This window comes from Bos taurus, chromosome 26, assembly GCF_002263795.3.
Source record: "Bos taurus isolate L1 Dominette 01449 registration number 42190680 breed Hereford chromosome 26, ARS-UCD2.0, whole genome shotgun sequence".
Classification (NCBI taxonomy): domain Eukaryota; kingdom Metazoa; phylum Chordata; class Mammalia; order Artiodactyla; family Bovidae; genus Bos; species Bos taurus.
The window spans coordinates 30,127,024-30,152,051 of NC_037353.1; positions in this window are offsets into that span (position 1 = coordinate 30,127,024).

A 25,028-nucleotide genomic window follows, 5' to 3' on the forward strand; every position below is an offset into this window, starting at 1 on the left:
GCGACTTCACTTTCACTTTTTCACTTTCATGCATTGGAGAAGGAAATGGCAACCCACTCCAGTGTTCTTGCCTGGAGAATCCCAGGGGCAGGAGAGCCTGGTGGGCTGACGTCTATAGGGTCACACAGAGTCTGACACGACTGAAGGGACTTAGCAGCAACAGAGTTACTGAGGAAATGATAGATAGAATCCTATTGAAACTGAGCAGAACCATGCAGACCAGCCCCTCCAAGTTACAAAGGCCCCTCATGGCCCCTGCCTCTTGTTTGTAGAAAAGCCAAAGTCTTTCAGGCTTCCCAGAGTCACAAAAGATCAGGCTCAGGCAGTTAATGATTAGGACAAGAGAATCACAGAATCTTTCAGTGTCTGATGCACATGCCTGAATTGTTTTACAGATAGTATAACTGTCACCAGAGGGGAAAAGCTAACTGCATGATGACCAGACTGTAGCCATGATATAAGCTGCTCCATTTCAAGTAGTACTGAATCTATGGCTAGCCAAGTACTGGTCTCAAGAGAAAGGGATTAGCACTATTGCACATAATAATCTGTATCTTTGTGGGCATCGAAATAATTGTAACTGGCTCTGCCCATATATGGAAGCAGGCAACTAAAACTGTCAATAAAAATATGCCATGGACCCATGTCGACACCTTCTACTCTAAGAATATGGCACTCTATATCAACAAGAAGTTACATTAAGTTGAACCTTTGCCCATAATTCCATAGAAATAGAATGATGTCTGACAGTGGGGAATTGTAAGCCAATCTTTGCAGGCAGCTCTTTGCAGAAAATAGATCTTTGCAAGAAGCAGCTCTCTGCATGGGCCCTGTTGTCTTGTCACATTAGCAAAGCTATATTTTAACTAACCTCAGGCCTAAACACATCTTTCAAATCTTTTGATCGCAAAATGCCCCCTCTAACCTGTTGATTCTTTTTTTAGATTAAAGAAGTAGAAATAAAGAATAAGTAATTAACAGATGAAGAGATCTTTTCCTCTACTTCCCCTTCAGTAACTTCTCAAGCAAATGTGTGAATGAAATAGCATCTAAAGAAAGATCACAAGGAGTCAACAAGTCTGCACACAGTGAGAAATGGTAAAGATCCTATCCCCTGCTTTGATGATTAACTCAGATTATTTCCCCCTTTTCCCCATTAAAAATTCTCATGGCTGAGAAGAATCTTCAGAGTCGGTTCTGGGACATGAGTCTGCCTTCTCCCCAGATTGCCAGCTTCCTGAATAAAGCAGGAAGCTTTTCATTTCTACCAGCACTCATCTCTAGAGTATTGGCTTTCATGTGGGCAAGCAGCAGAACCTGAGTTCAGTAACACTGTGTTCACTTGGTAAAGTCAGTGCTCCCTGGAGAGAGACACCCTGAAGGTTCTTGTATGTCAGGTGAATCTCTCAACTCTGATAAGCTTTTGGAGACATAGCAAATTCTACATCAGGGGAGGGACCAATCTGTTAAGACTGAGTTGCCTAGTATGAAGGACCTTATTGGGCAGAGAAACCTCATTGATCCTGTATTCTGTAAATTTGCCATGGCCCAGACAACCTAATTTCTTACCTGCACCTCACTAATCCCCCATAATATCTACTTTGATCCAAACAAAACTCACTGTCTCCTGAACCAAAGATGCACAGACATCCCTGTACTTTACTGATTAAGCTATTAAAAGTTATTTATATATCTCCCTGTATTTCCATTTTAAAAAAAAAAAAGTGAAGTCACTCAGTCATGTCTGACTCTTTGCGACCCCATGGACTGTAGCCTACCAGGCTCCTCAGTACATGGAATATTCCAGACAAGAGTACTGGTGTGGGTTGCCATTTCCTTCTCCAGGAGATCTTCCTGACTCAGGGATTGAACCCAGGTCTTCCACATTGCACACAGACGCTTTACAGTCTGAGTCACCAGGGAAGCCAAATCTCCCTGTGTTATTTATCTCCCTGTGTTTCCATTGACAATAGAAATATTTGCTTCCCTGGTGGCTCAGAGTCAAAGAATCCACCTGCCAGTGCAGGAGACTAGGGCTTGATCCCTGGGTCTGGATGATCCCCTGGAGAGGGAAATGGCAACCCACTACAGTATTCTTGCCTGGGAAATCCATAGACAGAGGAGTTTGGCAGGGTTACACTCCATAAACAACAACACAGAAACATTTATGTCATGGCACTTGTTATATAGAAATCATTCTTCATATCACTTTCTCTCATTAAATAATGAAGTCCTTAAGGTCAAAAGCCAGTATTTATTTAACTCTATAACTTTGCTCTCAGTTCAGTTCAATTCACATTCATTAATAATATGTGAATAATTCCAAACACTGAAGACTCTACCAAGTGCTTAAGTGTATCTTTTATTTACTACTTACTATATCATTCTTAGATATTATTATTCTCTTTTATATATGGATGAAGGAAACTGAGTTAGAGAAACATTAAGTAATTTGCCCCAGGTCACACTGCTACTCAGTGCCTGAGATGATTCAGAAGTTTGTCTGACTTCAGAACGTTTAATGACAAAACATTTTCTACCTATAATCCCAAAACCATTCACAGCTCTCAGTCCCAACACTTACTTAGCACATATAGGTGTTTATAGCCTGATCAATCAAACACACATCAGGACTCAGGAATAGCAGTTGTGACCAGTTATAGCATCAGAAATTAGATTCTTCTGTTACAGGGTGATTTAGCTCAATCTTCAGAGCTCCTTCAGTGGTGGTGACAGAAAGAGATAGATGAGTTGTTGTCTCCTGCTCCCCAATTTTTAGAACTTTTCCTACCATCTTATGTCACCATTCTCTGTAGTAGATGATGGTGATACCAAGATTTGAAACCCAAGTGATAAGTTCCCAAGTCTCTCAGCAGTGAACCCTCAGGCCAAGGTGACAAAAATTACCAGGACTGCGTCCACCCTGAGTGCTCTATAGCTGTTTTTTCTTACATTATTAGCAACTAATCATGAATTTCATAATCTCTGGTTTTCCTGTACCAATTGTCTGCCTGAGTCAATTCAGACAATTAGAAAGAGCTACAAGTGCAGCAATCTTTTTCATCATAGGGAAATGTAGCTCCAACATTAGCAAAAGATTACAGAAAATGTCATTCTTAGAGGATCTGGAAAGCTAGGCTTTGTTTTGCTCTCACCCTACAGTCTGGAAAAAACATATGCACTTCTTGGTCCAAGAAGTCCAAGCAAAGTGGCATTTCTGAATATCAGTTCAGTTCAGTCACTCAGTCGTGTCCAACTCTTTGCAATCCCATGAACTGCAGCACGTCAGGCCTCCCTGTCCATCACCAACTCCAAGAGCTTTCTCAAACTCATGTTCATTTAGTTGGTGATGCCATCCAACCGTCTCATCCTTTGTTGTCCCCTTCTCCTCCTGCCCTCAATCCTTCCCAGCATCAGGGTTTTTTCAAATGAGTCAGCTCTTCGCATCAGGTGGCCAAAGTATTGGAGTCTCAGCTTCAACATCAGTCCTTCCAATGAACGCCCAGGACTGATCTCCTTTAGGATGGACTGGTTGGATCTCCTTGCAGTCCAAGGGACTCTCAAGAGTGTTCTCCAACACTGCAGTTTAAAAACATCAATTCTTTGGCACTGAGCTTTCTTTATAGTCCAACTCTCACATCCATACATGACTACTGGAAAAACCATAGCCTTGACTAGTAGGACATTTGCTGGCAAAGTAACATCTCTGCTTTTTAATATGCTGTCTAGGTTGGTCATAGCGTTTCTTCCAAAGAGCAAGAGTCTTTTAATTTCATGGCTGCAGTCACCATCTGCAGTGATTTTGGAACCTCCCAAAATAAAGTCAGCCATGGTTTCCACTGTTTCCCCATCTATTTCTCATGAAGTGATGGGACCAGCTGCCATGATCTTAGTTTTCTAAATGTTGAGTTTTAAGCCAGCTTCTTTATTCTCCTCTTTCACTTTCATCAAGAAGGTCTTCAGTTCCTCTTCACTTTCTGCCATAAGGGTGGTGTTATCTGCACATCTGAGGTTATTGGTATTTCTCCTGGCAATCTTGATTCCACCTTGTGCTTCATCCAGCCTGGCATTTTGCATGATGTACTCTGTATAGCAGTTAAATAAGCAGGGTGACAATATAAAGCCTTAATGTACTCCTTTTCCAATTTGGAACCAGTCCGTTTTTCCATGTCCGATTCTAACTGTTGCTTCTTGACCTGCATACACATTTCTCAGGAGGCAGGTAAGGTGGCCAGGTATTCCTATCTCTTTCAGAATTTTCCACAGTTTGCTATGATCCATACAGTCAAAGGCTTTGGCGTAGTCAATAAAGAAGATGTTTTTCTGAAACTCTCTTGCTTTTTTGATAATCCAACAGATGTTGGCAATTTGATCTCTGGTTCCTCTGCCTTTTCTAAATCCAGCTTGAACATCTGGAAGTTCATGGTTCATGTACTGTTGAAGCCTGGCTCGGAGAGTTTTGAGCATTACTTTGCTAGCGTGTGAGATGAGTCCAATTGTGCAGTAGTTTGAACACTCTTTGGCATTGCCTTTATGAATATCAGGTGTCATTAAACATTTGTAAAGGCATTGCCCTTATGAATATCAGGTGTCATGAAACATTTGTAAAAATTATAAATGATTAAGCTACAAAGGAGAAGGGGACGACAGAGGATGAGATGGTTGGATGGCATCACTGACTCAACAGACATGAGTTTGAACAAGCTCCAGGAGATAATGAAGGACAGGGAAGCCTGGCATGCTTCAGTCCATGAGGTCTCAAAGAGTCAGACATGACTGTGTGACTGAACAACAACAACAAATCTTTTGAAGACTATCCTCAATTCATCACTTGAATTTGGCCTAATAAAGTATTTGATTTTAATAGTATTAGACAAATTTCATATCATATGAAAAGACATGGCTTTATGCTGCTAATACAAAAAAAAAAAAAACAGAGAGAGAGATGAAGGGGAGGGAGGAGAAAGAGTGGAGGGAAGGAGCCAGGAAAGGAAGAAAAGAAAGAAGGGCAGTACAATTATATAGAGACAATGGAAAAGACCCTATCTGATACCAAAATACAGCTCTCAATTTATCCACTTAATGCTATTTATTATATTTAATCACACTGCCATGAAACTCAGCACAACTGAAATCCAGGAAAACTAGTAAGGAGAAAAATACATAAATGCACTTTTTTCAAATGCATTATTTCCTTTGTCCAAAGAAATGCTAGCCTGTGCTCTTCTACACTAATACAGAAAGCCAAAATCTGTTTTTGGGGAAAGGATGTACTATTAAGTCATCATTATCTTTTCATATTTTATTCCTTTCTGACTCTTATTGCTTATCTAAACTAATTTTATCTGCTTGTTCCCTTAATGTCTACTTAGAGAAGAGCTTATTTTGGACATGTATTAGGTTCTGGTAATTCATTGAGAAATTCAAATTGTTAGGACAGTGTGGACACAGTCTTCAGAGAAATATTCAACCTGGCTATAGAACTAGACTTGTAGAAGTAAACTAAAGGGCACTCTCAAAGCAATTACCAACAAATGCAAAATAAGATGCTTTCTATTATGTAGTTACATATTTATGCTATCTTTGTAGTTTTGTTCTAGCATCCTGTTATTCCATTCAGAGTTTACAGAAACTCTTAATGAACATTGTTACAAATAACATCCCTCAGAGATACATATGACTTACCTTGATAATGATGGTGTCATTGCTTCTCTTATTTTATTTGTGCAGCAGGTGATCATTAAAATTAAGTTCTTGATTAAAATTATCCAGGGTAATTTATCTCAGGCTGCCTTCCCACTTAACAAATAAAGAGATTCATAAGTACTGATGGGGATGAAGTTTTCACTATGCTTAAGGAATTCCCTGGAATAGAAGGTGTTATGTTAGCATAAAATCACAATAATTAACTAGAATAATCCAACCCCTGGGTATCAACAGATAATTCATAGAGTCATTGGAAAATGTAATGAAGAAATTGTCACTATTATGCAGATTTGATCTAAGGTTTAATTATCAAAATATGAGCCTAGGTTTTAAAGGATTTCTTAATAGAGGGTAGGGCCTTTTCTTATTTAGCATTTTTCATCTAAAATGTTCATTAGCAGCAATATTCCATAGTGTAACAAAACTCTCCCAACTAAGAAAAGCAGTAGAGATAATCAAACTATGGTTTCAAAAGTAAACATGATGAAGATTTGCCAAATATTCCCTGGACTCCTCTACTGCTTTCATCAAAGAGATTTGGAACCCAGTGCTACTTTGCCCTGTTCTCATTACTCTGTAAAATAATAAAATAATAACCCTTCATCAAAAGGGAGGACTCTACATGATACTGTACATGCTACTACATGCTGCTCTACATGATACCAGAGCTAGTTTGGATGCTGCCAACATGGAAGACCACGCTCAGCTGAGAAAGAGTCAGAACCAGATTTATTGCCTCAAGGACTCCAGAGACCTCATTACCTGACTTAACATATTTCTAAGGCCATTGTACTGGAGAAGGGAATGGCAATCCACACCAGTATTCTTGCCTGGGGAATTCCATGGACAGAGAAGTCTTGCAGGCTACAGTCCATGGGGCCACAAAGAGTCAGACATGACTGAATGACTAACACACACAAGGCCATTGAAACTTGACATGGTGACCCAGATGGTCAAAGAGAAATGGCTCTCTCCAAAATCAAGAGTTTCACAGACACTTCAGTAGAGGTAGCTGTGGAGTGATATTTTCAAAGATTCACTATTTTACAGAAATAATATATATTAATTCTAGTAGAGAAGTAGGATCTTGATCTCTGCAAATTCTAAAAGAAGAAAAAAAGCTTTCATACAAGCTTATGGTCTAATTGCACGTGTCTTAAACTACTGCTCTCCTATCCATCCTTCTTATGAAATGTACAGCAACACTAAATTTTAGAATTACATTAGAGTGGAATTTCATTCTTAATGGTGAAATCATTAAAAACATGTGCTTTTGAACCTTTTCATCATATGCATTGAAAAGAAATAAATTTCCACATTACTAGAGATGTTTAATGTTATCTAAGCACATTATCTGCACATTTGACTGTAAGTCATCAATAAGTCTTTCCAAAAGATTTTTTTCTTAGCAGGAAGAAAAGAGGCAGAAGTGTATTTGCAATTATGGAAACATGCACAATGTGCTTGAAAAACCCAAGGTAGGTATAACTTCAAAATGCCAAATGATAAGAGATATATTGAAGTAATTATCTCTTCCTTATTAATAATTGCTATTTCTATAAGGGAAATAGATGGAGAAATTCATCTGGAGGTTATACCTTTAAATAGCTATATTAAAAGCAGTTATGAGATGATTTTTGGAGTTTGGATGAAACTGAAGCAGAATTGGCTAGGTCATTTCCATCACAATAGGATTTCTGAAGTGACTACAGAGGGAGAAAAGCACCCATTACAGACAGGTCACATGATTCAGCCCTAGCGATAATGTGAAATTGTTCCATACAGCAATGTCTGCTCTTTATCCAGACTAGTCTGAAATGGATAATGGGGAAAATGCACAATGCCAAAACTCCCCCTTTTTAATTTTCAGCTTGAAAGCCTATTTCCTAATGGCAGTAATAACTACTCTGCCTACCCACTCATCGTCCATTAAAGATGTAAATGAAAACAATGTTTTGCAACATCCTAGGCACAAGGGAGAGTTGCTCACAGGACCTTGGTGATAAAAAGATAGGAGCTGTGGTTACATCATGTGCTTTTTAAGCCCCAACTCATCTGACATTTGGTAGAATAAACTTTATCCCACAGAGAGCCTGAGAAAATAAAGAGGATCCTGAAGAACATAAGGGAGAATTCCATGGGCTATTTCAAGGTGGTGGGGGTTTGGAGGTGAAGGCATATTGAACTGCAGAGATACTGAGTCTCATCTATAGAGAACACTACTGCTCCTTGAGCAGGAAACAAATCCATGTTCTGCACCATGACATCCAGATATGAATTAATCAGTCAATATTCAGTGTCATAAATCATATCCTAATTGTTCCACTACTGCATGGGCAATAACGGGGAAAATGAAAGTCAGATGGCACTATGGAAACCATAACTGAGGCCTCATACAATGTCTTCCATCAGGGCCTGTATGGTCCAGGCGTTTTCCTTGACATTTTTATGTTATTTAACACTTGGTGCTGCCACCTCCAGGGAAGATTAACTGGGTTTCCTTGATTCCATGGACTCTTATTGACTTCACACTCGTGTTTTCAAAAATCCAGGGACCCCCGCCCTTTGTATGAAATAAATAGACCCTTCCCTCCCCAGCACTTCATCAGACACTTAAGGAAAACAGAAACAAATCTGAAAGGAGTGAGATGCAGGCAGAAGTACTAAGAATCTCTGTAGTAAACAGGTTAGACAGCATCCATCATGAGTGTCCTTATTTGCAAACAATGTATCCTACATTCTGAGTATAAATTGTTTGGATTAAACAAGAAAGCATTGTCTGAATTGGGGCTCTTGTTCAGTGGTGAGTGTAGTTAGAAATGTAGAAATATGTAGATACACATGATTTCTTGGGCTCCAAAATCAATGCAGGTGATGGCTGTGGTCAGGAAATTAAAAGATTGCTCCTTGGAAGAAAAGCTATGACAAACCTAGACAGCATATTAACGAGCACAGGCATCACTTTGCTAACAAAGGTCTGTATAGTCAAAGCTATGATTTTTCCAGTACAAAGTAGTCATGTAGTAGGGAAAACCACTAGACCATTCAGGTATGACATAAATCAAATCTCTAACGATTATAAGTGGAAGTGAAAAATATATTTAAGAAACTAGATCTGATAGAGAGAGTGCCTGATGAACTATGAACGGAGGTTCATGACATTGTATAGGAGACAGGGAACAAGATCATCCCCAAGAAAAATAAATGCAAAAAAGCAAAACAGCTGTCTAAGGAGGCCTTACAAATAGCTGTGAAAAGAAGAGAAGCCAAAAGCAAAGGAGAAAAGGTAATATATACCTATTTGAATGCAGAGTTCCAAAGAATAGCAATGAGAAGTAAGAAACACTTCCGCAGCGATCAGTGCAAAGAAATAGAGGAAAACAATAGAATGGGGAAAACTAGAGATCTCTTCAAGAAAATTGGAGATACCAAGGGAACATTTCATGCAAAGATGGGCTCAATAAAGGACAGAAATGGTATGGATCTAACAGAATCAGAAGATATCAAGAAGAGGTGGCAAGAATACACAGAAGAACTGTACAAAAAAGATCTTCATGACCTAGATAATCACAATGATGTGATCACTCACCTAGAGTCAGACATCCTGGAATGTGAAGTCAAGTGGGCCTTAGGAAGCATCACTCTGAACAAAGCTAGTGGAGGTGATAGAATTCCAGTTGAGCTATTCCAAATCCGAAAAGATGATATTGTGAAAGTGCTGCACTCAATATGCCAGCAAATTTGGAAAACTCAGCAGTGGCCACAGGACTGGAAAAGGTCAGTTTTCATTCCAATCCCCAAAAAGGCAATGCCAAAGAATGTTCAAACTACCGCACAATTGCACTCATCTCACATGCTAGTAAAGTCATGCTCAAAATTCTTCAAGCCAGGCTTCAACAATACATGAACCATGAACTTCCAGATGTTCAAGCTGGTTTTAGAAAAGGCAGAGGAACCAGAGATCAAATTGCCAACATCCACTGGAGATGTTCCAGAAAAACATCTATTTCTGCTTTATTGACTATGCCAAAGCCTTTGACTGTGTGGATCACAAGAAACTATGGAATATACTTAAAGAGATGGGAATATCAGACCACCTGACCTGCCTCTTGAGTAAGCTGTATGCAGGTCAGGAAGCAACAGTTAGAACTGGACATGGAACGACAGACTGGTTCCAAATAGGAAAAGGAGTACGTCAAGGCTGTATATTGTCACCCTGCTTGTTTAACTTATATGTAGAGTACATCATGAGAAACACTGTGCTAGATTAAGCACAAGCTGGAATCAAGACTGCCGGGAGAAATATCAATAACCTCAGATATGCAGATGACACCACCCTTATGGCAGAAAGTGAAGAAGAACTAAAAAGCCTCTTGATGAAAGTGAAAGAGGAGAGTAAAAAAGTTGGCTTAAAGCTCAACATTCAGAAAACTAAGATCATAGCATCTGATCCCATCACTTCATGGCAAATAGATGAGGAAACAGTGGAAACAGTGGCAGACTGTATTTTCTTGGGCTCCAAAATCACTGCAGATGGTGACTCTAGCCATGAAATAAAAAGACGCTTACTCCTTGGAAGAAAAGTTATGACCAACCTAGATAGCATATTTAAAAGCAGAGGGATGGTATAGGGAGGGAGGAGGGAGGAGGGTTCAGGATGGGGAACACATGTATACCTGTGGCGGATTCATTTTGATATTTGGCAAAACTAATACAATTATGTAAAGTTTAAAAATAAAATAAAATTTTTTTAAAAAGTTAAAAAAAATAAATAAATAAAATAAAAGCAGACATTACTTTGCCAACAAAGGTCCATCTAGTCAAGTCTATGGTTTTTCCAGTAGTCATGTGTGGATGTGAGAGTTGGACTATAAAGAAAGCTGAGCACCGAAGAATTGATGCTTTTGAACTGTGGTGTTGGAGAAGACTCTTGAGAGTCCCTTGGACAGCATGGAGATCCAACCAGTCCATCCTAAAGGAAATCAGTCCTGAATGTTCATTGGTAGGACTGATGTTGAAGCTGAAACTCCAATACTTTGGCCACCTGATGTGAAGATCTGACTCACTGGAAAAGACCCTGATGCTGGGAAAGATTGAGGGCAGGAGGAGAAGGGGACAACAGAGGATGAGATGGTTGGATGTCATCACTGACCCGATGGACATGAGTTTGGGTGAACTCCGGGAGTTGGTGATGGACAGGGAGGCCTGGCGTGCTGCACTCCATGGGGTCAGAAAGAGTGGGACATAACTGAGCCACTGAACTGAACTGAACTGATGTACAGATGTGAGAGTTGGACCATAAAGAAGGTTAAGCAATGTAGAATTGATGCTTTCAAATTGGGTGCTGGGGAGTCCCTTGGACAGCAAAGGAGATCAAACTAGTCAATTCTAAAAGACATAAAGCCTGAATATTCTTTGAAGGACTGATGCTGAATCTGAAGTTCCAATACTTTGGCCACCTGATGTGAAGAGCCAACTCATTGGAAAAGACTGTGATGCTGAGAAAAATTGAGGGCAGGACAAGAAGGGGACGTCAGAGGATGAGATGGTTGGATGGCATCATTGATTCAAAGGTCATGATTTTGTGCAAACTCCAGGAGATAGTGAAGGACAGGGAAGGCTAGTGTGCTGCTGTTCATGGAGTCACAAAGAGTTGGACACAACTGGGCGACTGAACAACAACAACATGTGATATACCCATTTGGACTTCTAAAATTAACTGAAGAGATTTTTAGGACCAGGGAGTAAGGACTAAAAGCTAGCAAGACATAGGTATCGGCAATCATTGTGATGTCAACACTAAACATTGGTGTGATATCATTTGTCCCCAAAACCTCTTGTTGAACAGTTACAAATCAGTCACTATCTCTCAAACCAGAGTATAAACTCTGGATTTAAAGATTGTGTCATTCATTATTATATCCCCAAACCTAAAACAGTATTAGCACACAGAAGGAATCCATTACATGTTAGCTGAGTGGATGAATATCTAAATATTGAATGAATACAAAGCATGCACACCTACCTATTATAGAAACTAAAGGGACAGTCTCCATTTGTACCTGCATCTTCATTATTTCCTGCTACATCCTAAGGGTAACAATCACCTGTTTCCCAATGCTCATTGAACTCAGGCAAGGAAATAGTGAGTTTAGAACATGAAAAAAGCAAAATGACTAAAAGGAGTCATTGTCTCTGTGTGGTAATGACGCATCAATGTTTAAGTTCAAGGACTGTAACAGATGCACCACTGTGGTGCTGGCTGTCAATTTGGGGGTAGGTTATGCTTACATGAGGACAGGGGGTATATGGAAACTCTCTATACTTTGCATTCAATTTTGCCGTGAAACTAAATCTGCTTTAAAAGTAAAGCATATTATTTTTTTTAAAGTAAATGTTAGGCTGGAAATAATGAAAACACATAGGCCTAGAACCAAAGCTAAGCATTTTCCAAAATACTATTCATCCAGACAGTGTTTTAAACATTTTATATACTTTACCTCATTTAATTCTCTAGAAATTCAATGAAGAAAATGCTACTAATATCCTTTTTTTTTTTTTTTCCCAGAAAAGAGCACAGAGCCAAAGCTATCTTTGGTATCTTTTTCAAAGTTTCATAGCTACTTGTTGGTAAAGGGAGTTTGAACCCAGACCACCTGGCTGCAAGATATAGGCTTTCAACCTCTGCTCTTTGCTACTTCACCTATGTGTTTAATCGCCATAGGAGGAGAAGCAGAGTACATACCTTTATTGTATTTACTAAAAGATTTTCCCTTCTTTGTTAAAGCCTGGAAAAGTAAACACAAACACATATACTTCACATGTAATTTGGAGTTTGATGTCTGTCCTTTCTTAAGTCTAGCCTCTTCTTCAAAACTTAGGGACTACAGGGCCTCCATGCTATCACAATTTTCCTTTTGTTATTATTTAAATATTAGAACTACTTGGACACAAGGGAGATAACTAGCAACACATTACTTCAAGTTCCTCATTGCAATATTGAATAAAGTCCCATATAATAGGAACTTCACTGAAGTGGAGCAGGTGTTAGCAGTGGGTGATACGATCAGATTCTGCCCTTATCTCAGTGCCTGCAAGCCCAAGCCTTTTTACACTAGAAAAGGTTTACCAGTCTCTTGAGAGACAAAGCAAAGTAAACCTCAGAAAAGAAAATGCTCACAATGGCAGGAATATCAATGCCCCAGGGTGACTGTAGCAATTAACAGGGTTTAATGCATCAAAGGCATATGCTACTCGACATTAGAAAGTAATATCAAATGAAAGATTTTTATTGAATTGGCCTCTAAAACAGACAAATTCCCAATTGCCATAGCTGATGAAAAAATTAGCTTGCTACTAAACATTAAATGGATCAATAATCTATTAACTCTAACCTTGTTAGCAGGAGCTTGCAGTACACTACGTGACCTGCCTTGTTAAACAAGCTGTCTTCAAAGTCTGCCTTTGACTAAAATAATTTTCTTTTGCTATATTCAGCAGTGATGTACTTAACACTCCAAATTAACTCAAAATGACTTTTTCCCTTTTTTTCGAAGGCTGTTCACCTTCAAGGCCTTTCAAGATCATTGCGTATATACTATTTTATTCAACTAAATAGCAATGATTTTTATTTTATGGGCAGAAACTACAGCAGAGACTCAGACAATAGTAAATCTCCACTGTCATGATGAGATGTTATGAAGTTCTTGATGACAAATTACCTTCACAAAGTCATCATCTTATCAGTGTGAATATTCTCCTCCACACTCACCTGTAGGCAAGGGTGAGAAGAGATGAGAAAATGCCCATGCAGAAAAAGTTCTGATGGGAAACTTCAGGGAGAATGGGAATAGGTTGATGGAGTGAGTACAGTTTTAGTGTGAAATCCTCGTATTTATACAAGTCCTAAGAAAGCTATCTTGTAAAGTAAAAGTGTGTTTGGAGGTGGGGAGCTGTTAAGTAGCCTTCATTCTTCCTTTCCATTTTCTGTTATTATTTTCCTCCTATGACAAACTTCTCCAAGAGGAGAGTAATTACAAGTGTTATGTATGAATTAAAGAGCAGATTGTGTAAGCAAGTATACTATTCCGCAGAAGCAAGCCTTAGTTTCTCTTTTGAGTAAACCCAAGTTTCTACTATGACCCAAATGTACTGCACAGAAAACGGGAGATTTCAATACCTCCAATCTTTAAAAAGTAGGAGAAGGAAAAACAATATTTCTGAAATAAAGTATATTCCTGTGAAATCATGTAAACAGAAGCAAATGCTAGAATAAAAGCCAGAAATAAGTGAGGAGCAGTAGTAACTTCAGGCTGGAAACAAGGAAGCACTTAATAGCATTTAGAGTGAAAAAATTTGGAAAAGACTGTCCACTCAGTTCAGTTCAGTCGCTCCGTCGTGTCCGACTCTTTGCGATCCCATGAACCGCAGCACGCCAGGCCTCCCTCTCCATCACCAACTCCCAGATTCACCCAAACCCATGTCCATGGAGTTGGTGATGCCATCCAACCATCTCATCCTCTGTCGTCCCCTTCTCCTCCTGCCCTCAATCTTTCCCAGCATCAGGGTGTTTTCCAATGAGTCAGTTCTTTGCATCAGGTGGCCAAAGTACTGGAGTTTCAGCTACAATAAAAGTCCTTCCAATGAACACCCAGGACTGATCTCCTTTAGGATGGACTGGTTGGATCTCCTTGCAGTCCAAGGGACTCTCAAGAGTCTTCGCCAACACCACAGTTCAAAAGCATCAATTCTTCGGTGCTCAGCTTTCTTTATAGTCCAACTTTCCCATCCATACATGACCACTGGAAAAATCATAGCCTTGACTAGACGGACCTTTGTTAGCAAAGTAATGTCTCTGCTTTTTAATATTCTCTCTAGGTTGGTCATAACTTTCCTTCCAAGGAGTAAGAGTCTTTTAATTTCATGGCTGCAGTCATCATCTGCAGTGATTTTGGAGCCCAGAAAAATAAAGTCAGCCACTGTTTCCACTGTTTCCCCCATCTATCTGCCATGAAGTGATGGGACTGCACAGCACACAAACACTGCAGCTGCAATGGCCAAGAGGAGCTACCCCAAACCAGAGGGCAGGGGCAGTAGCCGAGAGGAGCTACCCCGCATCAGAGGTAAGGAGCAGCAGCTGCACATTGCTGGAGCAGCCGTGAAGAGGGACCCCACGTCCAAGGTAAGAGAAACCAAAGTAAGACGGTAGGCACTGAGAGATGGGATCAGTGCTCCTCCGTCCATATGATTTTCCAGGCAAGAGTACTGGAGTGGGTTGCCATTTCCTTCTCCAGGGAAGATCAGATCAGATCAGTCACTCAGTCATGTCCGACTCTTTGCGACCCCATGAATCGCAGCACGCCAGGCCTCCCTGTCCATCACCAACTCCTGGAGTTCACCCAGACTCACGTTCATCGAGTCAGTGATGCTATCCAGCCATCTCATCCTCTGTCGTCCCCTTCTCCTCTTGCCCCCAATCCCTCCCAGCATCAGAGTCTTTTCCAATGAGTCAACTCTTCACATGAGGTGGCCAAAGTACTAGAGTTTCAGCTTCAGCATCATTCCTTCCAAAGATCCCAGGGCTGATCTCCTTCAGAATGGACTGGTTGGATCTCCTTGCAGTCCAAGGGACTCTCAAGAGTCTTCTCCAACACCACAGTTCAAAAGCATCAATTCCTCGGCGCTCAGCCTTCTTCACAGTCCAACTCTCACATCCATACGTGACCAAGGGAAAAACCATAGCCTTGACTAGACGGACCTTTGTTGGCAAAGTAATGTCTCTGCTTTTGAATATGCTATCTAGGTTGGTCATAACTTTCCTTCCAAGGAGCAAGCGTCTTTTAATTTCATGGCTGCAGTCACCATCTGTAGTGATTTTGGAGCCCAGAAACATAAAGTCTGACACTGTTTCCACTGTTTCCCCATCTATTTCCCATGAAGTGGTGGGACTGGATGCCATGATCTTCGTTTTCTGAATGTTGAGCTTTAAGCCAAATTTTTCACTCTCCTCTTTCACTTTCATCAAGAGGTTTTTTAGTTCCTCTTCACTTTCTGCCATAAGGGTGGTGTCATCTGCATATCTGAGGTTATTGAGATTTCTCCCGGGAATCTTCATTCCAGCTTGTGCTTCTTCCAGTCCAGTGTTTCTCATGATGTACTCTGCATATAAGTTAAATAAACAGGGTGACAATATACAGCCTTGACGTACTCCTTTTCCTATTTGGAACCAGTCTGTTGTTCCATGTCCAGTTCCAACTGTTGCTTCCTGACCTGCATACAAATTTCTCAAGAGGCAGATCAGGTGATCTGGTATTTCCATCTCTTTCAGAATTTTCCACAGTTTCTTGTGATCCACACAGTCAAAGGCTTTGGCATATTCAATAAAGCAGAAATAGATGTTTTTCTGGAACTCTCTTGCTTTTTCCATGATCCAGTGGATGTTGGCAATTTGATCTCTGGTTCCTCTGCCTTTTCTTTTTTTTTTTTTTTTTTTATTATATATATATATTTTTTTTTAATTTTATTTTATTTTTAAACTTTATATAATTGTATTAGTTTTGACAAATATCAAAATGAATCCACCACAGGTATACATGTGTTCCCCATCCTGAACCCTCCTCCCTCCTCCCTCCCCATACCATCCCTCTGGATCGTCCCAGTGCACTAGCCCCAAGCATCCAGTATCGTGGATCGAACCTGGACTGGCAACTCGTTTCTTACATGATATTTTACATGTTACAATGTCATTCTCCCAAATCTTCCCACCCTCTCCCTCTCCCACAGAGTCCATAAGACTGTTCTATACATCAGTGTCTCTTTTGCTGTCTCGTACACAGGGTTATTGTTACCATCTTTCTAAATTCCATATATATGCGTTAGAATACTGTATTTATGTTTTTCCTTCTGGCTTACTTCACTCTGTATAATAGGCTCCAGTTTCATCCACCTCATTAGAACTGATTCAAATGTATTCTTTTTAATGGCTGAGTAATACTCCATTGTGTATATGTACCACTGCTTTCTTATCCATTCATCTGCTGATGGACATCTAGGTTGCTTCCATGTCTTGGCTATTATAAACAGTGCTGCGATGAACATTGGGGTACACGTGTCTCTTTCCCTTCTGGTTTCCTCAGTGTGTATGCCCAGCAGTGGGGTTGCTGGATCATAAGGCAGTTCTATTTCCAGTTTTTTAAGGAATCTCCACACTGTTCTCCATAGTGGCTGTACTAGTTTGCATTCCCACCAACAGTGTAAGAGGGTTCCCTTTTCTCCACACCCTCTCCAGCATTTATTATTTGCAGACTTTTGGATCGCAGCCATTCTGACTGGTGTGAAATGGTACCTCATAGTGGTTTTGATTTGCATTTCTCTGATAATGAGTGATGTTGAGCATCTTTTCATGTGTTTGTTAGCCATCTGTATGTCTTTTTTGGAGAAATGTCTATTTAGTTCTTTGGCCCATTTTTTGATTGGGTCGTTTATTTTTCTGGAGTTGAGCTGTAGGAGTTGCTTGTATATTTTTGAGATTAGTTGTTTGTCGGTTGCTTCATTTGCTAATATTTTCTCCCATTCTGAAGGCTGTCTTTTCACCTTGCTAATAGTTTCCTTTGATGTGCAGAAGCTTTTAAGGTTAATTAGGTCCCATTTGTTTATTTTTGTTTTTATTTCCAATATTCTGGGAGGTGGGTCATAGAGGATCCTGCTGTGATGTATGTCGGAGAGTGTTTTGCCTATGTTCTCCTCTAGGAGTTTTATAGTTTCTGGTCTTACGTTTAGATCTTTAATCCATTTTGAGTTTATTTTTGTGTATGGTGTTAGAAAGTGGTCCAGTTTCATTCTTTTACAAGTGGTTGACCAGATTTCCCAGCACCACTTGTTAAAGAGATTGTCTTTAATCCATTTTATATTCTTGCCTCCTTTGTCAAAGATAAGGTGTCCATATGTGCGTGGATTTATCTCTGGGCTTTCTATTTTATTCCATTGATCAATATTTCTGTCTTTGTGCCAGTACCATACTGTCTTGATAACTGTGGCTTTGTAGTAGAGCCTGAAGTCAGGTAGGTTGATTCCTCCAGTTCCATTCTTCTTTCTCAAGATCGCTTTGGCTATTCGAGGTTTTTTGTATTTCCATACAAATTGTGAAATTATTTGTTCTAGCTCTGTGAAGAATACTGTTGGTAGCTTGATAGGGATTGCGTTGAATCTATAAATTGCTTTGGGTAGTATACTCATTTTCACTATATTGATTCTTCCAATCCATGAACATGGTATATTTCTCCATCTATTAGTGTCCTCTTTGATTTCTTTCACCAGTGTTTTATAGTTTTCTATATATAGGTCTTTAGTTTCTTTAGGTAGATATATTCCTAAGTATTTTATTCTTTCCGTTGCAATGGTGAATGGAATTGTTTCCTTAATTTCTCTTTCTGTTTTCTCATTATTAGTGTATAGGAATGCAAGGGATTTCTGTGTGTTGATTTTATATCCTGCAACTTTACTGTAGTCATTGATTATTTCTAGTAATTTTCTGGTGGACTCTTTAGGGTTTTCTATGTAGAGGATCATGTCATCTGCAAATAGTGAGAGTTTTACTTCTTCTTTTCCAATTTGGATTCCTTTGATTTCTTTTTCTGCTCTGATTGCTGTGGCCAAAACTTCCAAAACTATGTTGAATAGTAATGGTGAAAGTGGGCACCCTTGTCTTGTTCCTGACTTTAGAGGAAATGCTTTCAATTTTTCACCATTGAGGATAATGTTTGCAGTGGGTTTGTCATATATAGCTTTTATTATGTTGAGGTATGTTCCTTCTATTCCTGCTTTCTGGAGAGTTTTTATCATAAATGGATGTTGAATTTTGTCAAAGGCTTTCTCTGCATCTATTGAGATAATCATATGGTTTTTATTTTTCAATTTGTTAATGTGGTGTATTACATTGACTGATTTGCGGATATTGAAGAATCCTTGCATCCCTGGGATAAAGCCCACTTGATCATGGTGTATGATCTTTTTAATGTGTTGTTGGATTCTGATTGCTAGAATTTTGTTAAGGATTTTTGCATCTATGTTCATCAGTGATATTGGCCTGTAGTTTTCTTTTTTTGTGGGATCTTTGTCAGGTTTTGGTATTAGGGTGATGGTGGCCTCATAGAATGAGTTTGGAAGTTTACCTTCCTCTGCAATTTTCTGGAAGAGTTTGAGCAGGATAGGTGTTAGCTCTTCTCTAAATTTTTGGTAGAATTCAGCTGTGAAGCCGTCTGGACCGGGGCTTTTGTTTGCTGGAAGATTTTTGATTACAGTTTCAATTTCCATGCTTGTGATGGGTCTGTTAAGATTTTCTATTTCTTCCTGGTCCAGTTTTGGAAAGTTGTACTTTTCTAAGAATTTGTCCATTTCTTCCACGTTGTCCATTTTATTGGCATATAATTGTTGATAGTAGTCTCTTATGATCCTTTGTATTTCTGTGTTGTCTGTTGTGATCTCTCCATTTTCGTTTCTAATTTTGTTGATTTGATTTTTCTCCCTTTGTTTCTTGATGAGTCTGGCTAATGGTTTGTCAATTTTATTTATCCTTTCAAAGAACCAGCTTTTGGTTTTGTTGATTTTTGCTATGGTCTCTTTTGTTTCTTTTGCATTTATTTCTGCTCTAATTTTTAAGATTTCTTTCCTTCTACTAACCCTGGGGTTCTTCATTTCTTCCTTTTCTAGTTGCTTTAGGTGTAGAGTTAGGTTATTTATTTGACTTTTTTCTTGTTTCTTGAGGTGTGCCTGTATTGCTATGAACTTTCCCCTTAGGACTGCTTTTACCGTGTCCCACAGGTTTTGGGTTGTTGTGTTTTCATTTTCATTCGTTTCTATGCAAATTTTGATTTCTTTTTTGATTTCTTCTGTGATTTGTTGGTTATTCAGCAGCGTGTTGTTCAGCCTCCATATGTTGGAATTTTTAATAGTTTTCCTCCTGTAATTGAGATCTAATCTTACTGCATTGTGGTCAGAAAAAATGCTTGGAATGATTTCTATCTTTTTGAATTTACCAAGGCTAGCTTTATGGCCCAGGATGTGATCTATTCTGGAGAAGGTTCCATGTGCGCTTGAGAAAAAGGTGAAATTCATTGTTTTGGGATGAAATGACCTATAGATATCAATTAGGTCTAACTGGTCTATTGTATCGTTTAAAGTTTGTGTTTCCTTGTTAATTTTCTGTTTAGTTGATCTATCCATAGGTGTAAGTGGGGTATTAAGGTCTCCCACTATTATTGTGTTATTGTTAATTTCTCCTTTCATACTTGTTAGCAGTTGTCTTACGTACTGTGGTGCTCCCGTGTTGGGTGCATATATATTTATAATTGTTATATCTTCTTCTTGGATTGATCCTTTGATCATTATGTAGTGACCTTCTTTGTCTCTTTTCACAGCCTTTGTTTTAAAGTCTATTTTATCTGATATGAGTATTGCTACTCCTGCTTTCTTTTGGTCCCTATTTGCATGGAAAATCTTTTTCCAGCCCTTCACTTTCAGTCTGTATGTGTCCCCTGTTTTGAGGTGGGTCTCTTGTAGACAACATATGTAGGGGTCTTGTTTTTGTATCCATTCAGCCAGTCTTTGTCTTTTGGTTGGGGCATTCAACCCATTTATGTTTAAGGTAATTACTGATAAGTATGTTCCCGTTGCCATTTACTTTATTGTTTTGGGTTCGAGTTTATACACCGTTTTTGTGTTTCCTGTCTAGAGAATATCCTTTAGTATTTGTTGGAGAGCTGGTTTGGTGGTGCAGAATTCTCTCAGCTTTTGCTTGTCTGAAAAGCTTTTGATTTCTCCTTCATACTTGAATGAGATCCTTGCTGGGTACAATAATCTGGGCTGTAGGTTATTTTCTTTCATCATTTTAAGTATGTCTTGCCATTCCCTCCTGGCTTGAAGAGTTTCTATTGAAAGATCAGCTGTTATCCTTATGGGAATTCCCTTGTGTGTTATTTGTTGTTTTTCCCTTGCTGCTTTTAATATTTGTTCTTTGTGTTTGATCTTTGTTAATTTGATTAATATGTGTCTTGGGGTGTTTCGCCTTGGGTTTATCCTGTTTGGTACTCTCTGGGTTTCTTGGACTTGGGTGATTATTTCCTTCCCCATTTTAGGGAAGTTTTCCACTATTATCTCCTCAAGTATTTTCTCATGGTCTTTCTTTTTGTCTTCTTCTTCTGGAACCCCTATGATTCGAATGTTGTAGCGTTTAATATTGTCCTGGAGGTCTCTGAGATTGTCCTCATTTCTTTTAATTCGTTTTTCTTTTATCCTCTCTGATTCATTTATTTCTACCATTCTATCTTCTAATTCACTAATCCTGTCTTCTGCCTCTGTTATTCTATTTGTTGCCTCCAGAGTGTTTTTAATTTCACTTATTGCATTATTCATTATATATTGACTCTTTTTTATTTCTTCTAGGTCCTTGTTAAACCTTTCTTGCATCTTCTCAATCCTTGTCTCCAGGCTATTTATCTGTGATTCCATTTTAGTTTCAAGATTTTGGATCAATTTCACTATCATTATTCGGAATTCTTTATCAGGTAGATTCCCTATCTCTTCCTCTTTTGTTTGGTTTGGTGGGCATTTATCCTGTTCCTTTATCTGCTGAGTATTCCTCTGTCTCTTCATCTTGTTTAAATTGCTGAGTTTGGGGTGTCCTTTCTGTATTCTGGCAGTTTGTGGAGTTCTCTTTATTGTGGTGTTTCCTCGCTGTGTGTGGGTTTGTACAGGTGGCTTGTCAAGGTTTCCTGGTTAGGGAAGCTTGTGTCGGTGTTCTGGTGGGTGGAGCTGTATTTCTTCTCTCTGGAGTGCAATGAAATGTCCAGTAATGAGTTATGAGATGTCTATAGTTTTGGGGTGACTTTGGGCAGCCTGTATCTTGAAGCTCAGGGCTGTGTTCCTTTGTTGCTGGAGAATTTGCTTGGTATGTCTTGCCCTGGAACTTATTGGCCCTTGTGTGGTGCTTGGTTTCAGTGTCGGTATGGAGGCATTTGATGAGCTCCTGTGAATGAATGTTCCTTGGAGTCAGGAGTTCCCTGGAGTCAGGGTTTGGACTTAAGTCTCCTGCTTCCGATTATCGGTCTTATTTTTACAGTAGTTTCAAAACTTCTCCTTCTATACAGCACCATTGATAAAACATCTACATTAAAGATGATAAGTTTCTCTACAGTGAGGGTCACTCAGAGAGGTTCACAGGGTTACATGGAGAAGAGAAGAGGGAGGAGGGAGTTAGAGGTGACCCAAATGAGATGAGGTGAATCAATAGTGGAGAGAGTGGGCTAGCCAGTAGTCACTTCCTTATGTGCACTCCACAACTGGACCACTCAGAGATGTTCACGGGGTTATACAGAGAAGAGAAGAAGGAGGAAGGTAACAGAGGTGGCCAGAAGGATAAAAGGGGGGAATGAAAAGGAGGGAGACAGATCCAGCCAGTAATCAGTTCCCTAAGTGTTCTCCACCATCTGGAACACACAGAAATTCACAGAGTTGGGTAGAGTAGAGAGGGGTTAGGGAGGAGACACAGGCGACCTGGTGGAGAAAAAGGAGGGTCCAAAGGGAGAGAGAGCAGTCAAGCCAGTAATCTCACTCCCTAGTGAAAAATGGGTCCTGAAGATTGGGTCCTTAAAGGTACAAAATTGGTAACAAATACATAAAAGCAAAAATTAAAAATCTAGAGTAGAGTTTGGAATTTCAAAAATACGATGTTAAAGAAAAGAAGAAGGAAAAGAAAGAGAGAAAGAACGAACAAACGAAAACAAACAAGGTCGCGAAAATTATAAAGAAAGTACAGGTACAAAATTGATAACTAATACCAGAAAGCGAAAATTAAAAATCTAGAGTAGAGTTTGGAATTTCAAAAATACGATGTTAAAGAAAAGAAGAAGGAAAAGAAAGAGAGAAAAAACGAACAAACAAAAACAAACAAGGTCGCGAAAATTATAAAGAAAGTACAGGTACAAAATTGATAACTAATACCAGAAAGCAAAAATTAAAAATCTAGAGTAGAGTTTGGAATTTCAAAAATACAATGTTAAAAAAAAAAAAAAAAGAAGAAGAAGAAAAATAAAGAGAGAAAACAAACAAACAAATACGAACAATGTCACAAAAATTATAAAGAAAATACAGGTACAAAATTGATATCAAATACCAAAAAGCATAAATTAAAAATCTAGAGTAAAGTTTGGAATTTCAGATATACAATGTTATATAAAAGAAGAAGAGAAAGAAACAGAGAAGAAGAAAAAAAAAAAAAAAAGTCACAGAAATTATATAAAAAAAAACTATAGGTACAAAATTGATAACATATACCAAAAAGCGAAAATTAAAAATCTAGAGTAGAGTTTGGGATTTCAAAAATACAATGTTAAAGAAAAGAAGAAAAAAACAAAAACAAACAAACAAAAAAAACAAGGTCAAAAAATTATAAAATATATATATATGAAGTTTGCTGAAGAAGAAAAAAAATAGGGTCTTTTTTTTTTTTTTTTTTGCAAAGTAATAGGTTATAAAAGTGAAAATTAAAGGAACAATAGAGGACTTAAAATTTTTTTTTTTAATTAAAAAAAAAAAGAAAGAATGACCGTAAAAATAATAAAAATATATCTAGGACTTTTTTTTTTTTTTTTTTTTTTTGGGTGTTGTGGGTTCAGTTCATTTTTGGCTAGTTCCTTGGTCAGATTTATATTTCTCAAGATCTATAGGCCCCTTCCTATGTAGTCCGTAGTAACCACAGGGTTTTGATCTATTGCCTGTAGCTTCCAAGGCGTTTCCCTCTGTTATATCTTCTTCTGTTTGCTAGTCTCTTCAGTATCTGGTTTCCGCCCTGACTCAAAGGGCACGGTGGAGGACACTTTTTTTTTTTTTTTTTTTTTAGGCTTACTTGTTCAGTCGTGCTGTGGGGAGGGAGGGAGGGATGCTGCAAACAAATAACACTGGCGTGGGCTCGCAGTGCCTCAGCCACCCGGGGTCTGCCCCTGCTCACGGCGCGTGTAGCCTCCCTGTCCACACTGCTCGGACTCTAGGTTGTTCCGCCGGGAACAATCCGAGGCTGGCCCTGGGCTGCATGCACCTCCCAGGTCCAAGCCGCTCAGGTTCAGGCACTCGGGTAGTCCTCAGAGGCGCAGACTCAGTTGGGCCTGCGTTTTGTGCTCTTCCCAGGTCCGAGCGCCAATTTGCTCTTCCCAGGCGAGCGCCAATGCTGCGACTTATCGCCTCCCCGCCACTTGGTTATCTGGATGTAAAACCGGCGCACCTTCTCAGGCAGATGTTGACCGTCCAGACCCCCAAGAAGTTTTAGTTAGCAAAGAAGCCTGCTTACAATTTTATAGATAATGTCTCTCTGGGGCTGCGATTGCCCCCTTCCGGCTCTGGCTGCCTGTCACCGGAGGGGGAAGGTCTGCAGCCGGCTATCTCTGTTCAGTCCTTTGTTCCGTGCGCGGGCCTGGCGGTCTTAGGTTAGGGCTGGCTTTTCGCGTGGTAGGTATCCCACAGTCTGGTTTGCTAGCCCAAATTATTTCGCTCAGATAGCGCTCAGGGTATTCAGGCCAGATTCTTACTCTCAGCGATGCAGCCCACGCCGCGCCTCCCTGCCCAGCCCCGGTTTGCTAATGGCGGATGCAGGCGTCTGCGCTGCTTCTCTGCTGGGGGAGTTACTGTAGGGCTCGCAATCTGCGAGTTTTAAATTGTTTATTTATTTTTTCTCCCTGTTATGTTGCCCTCTGTGCTTCCAAAGCTCGGCACAGATTCGGCAGTGAGAAGGTTTCCTGATGTTTGGAAACTTCTCTCTTTTTAAGATTCCCTTCCCGGGACGGAACTCCGTCCCTCCCTCTTTTGTCTCTTTTTTTTTTGTTTTTAATATTTTCTCCTACCTCCTTTCGAAGAGTTGGGTTGCTTTTCTGGGTGCCTGATGTCCTCTGCCGGCATTCAGAAGTTGTTTTGTGGAATTTACTCGACGTTTAAATGCTCTTTTGATGAATTTGTGGGGGAGAAAGTGTTCTCCCCGTCCTACTCCTCCGCCATCTTGGCTCCTCCCCCCCTCTGCCTTTTCTAAAACCAGCTTGAACATCAGGAAGTTCACAGTTCACATATTGCTGAAGCCTGGCTTGGAGAATTTTGAGCATGACTTTACTAGTGTGTGAGATGAGTGCAATTGTGCGGTAGTTTGAGCATTCTTTGGCATTGTCTTTCTTTGGGATTGGAATGAAAACTGACCTTTTCCAGTCCTGTGGCCACTGCTGAGTTTTCCAAATTTGCTGGCATATTGAGTGCAGCACTTTCACGGCATCATCTTTCAGGACTTGAAT